The 1,075-nt window shown below is 64.2% G+C and overlaps 1 protein-coding gene across 3 annotated transcripts in view; it reads right to left on the bottom strand.

Moving 5' to 3' along the window:
- GALNS (galactosamine (N-acetyl)-6-sulfatase) overlaps positions 1-1,075 on the bottom strand; it is a gene marked incomplete at its 5' end in the record, with an annotated part of 23,434 nt that overhangs the window by 21,825 nt on the left and 534 nt on the right.

Here is a 1,075-nt window from a genome sequence, read left to right as displayed (position 1 = left end):
AGGAGGCCAGCGGGCAGACGGGGGGGCGGAGGAGGGCACAGGAGGCCGGGCTGCAGATGGAGGGGGGCACAGGAGGCCGGGCTGCAGACGGCACAGGAGGCCAGTGTGCGGATGGAGGGGCCAGGAGGACAGGCCGGGCGGTCAGCACTCAGGTTCCAGAGCAGAGAAGGCTCTGCAGGTCTCGGGGCTGAGGCCCCTGCTTCCCGAGGCTGGCCTTGATCTCTGAGTATCCCTGTCCCCCACCTGCTGCAGACCCTTGGGACCATGTCCCCCTCAGGGCAGGGCCTGGTTGACCAGTCAGCTCCGCTCCTGGGCTTTGGGCTCAGGGCTGTGACTCAGGTCAGCTGACAGCCCGGAGGGCAGAGCCACCCTCTGCTGGGTCTGCTGACGGTGAGTGGGGGAGCATGGGGGCTGCCCGGGGCTGAGAGGACACCAGCTTAGAGCCAGCAGTGCCCAGAGGGAGACGCTGGATCCACTGGCCACTGCCTGGAGCCCTGGTCTGTCCGGTCAGGAGAGCCAAGAAATTCCACTGTCAGTTTTCTGTCGATGCCATTGGAGTCCCAACCAACGCACAGTTCCCTGGGCCTCAGGCAGCAGGACTGCCCGCGTGGGCCCCTTCCCGGCGTCTCTGCCAGCCCTCTTCATGCAAAGCTGCTCGGTCCAGGCAGTACTGACCAGCAGAAGCACCCGGGTGCCACGTGTGACCCAGATGTCCTAGCAGCCACGACAGTGGTGAAGGGTGACGGTGAAATGACCCAGAGTCACACCATTTAATGCCAAGTGAGCCTGCACCACCACAGGGGACAGAGGCCTGCCAGGGAGGGCTGCCATTGCTTTGCACAGCATGTCGGTGAAAGGGGGCAGGCAGTACTGACCAGCAGAAGCACCCGGGTGCCACGTGTGACCCAGATGTCCTAGCAGCCACGACAGTGGTGAAGGGTGACGGTGAAATGACCCAGAGTCACACCATTTAATGCCAAGTGAGCCTGCACCACCACAGGGGACAGAGGCCTGCCAGGGAGGGCTGCCATTGCTTTGCACAGCATGTCGGTGAAAGGGGGAGGGGAGAAGGGGG

The sequence above is a fragment of the Tupaia chinensis genome, unplaced genomic scaffold (genome assembly GCF_000334495.1).
Source record: "Tupaia chinensis unplaced genomic scaffold, TupChi_1.0 Scaffold000355_1, whole genome shotgun sequence".
Classification (NCBI taxonomy): Eukaryota; Metazoa; Chordata; class Mammalia; order Scandentia; family Tupaiidae; genus Tupaia; species Tupaia belangeri.
Note: the sequence above shows the minus strand (reverse complement) of the source record. Positions and strands in the feature narration are given on the sequence as shown.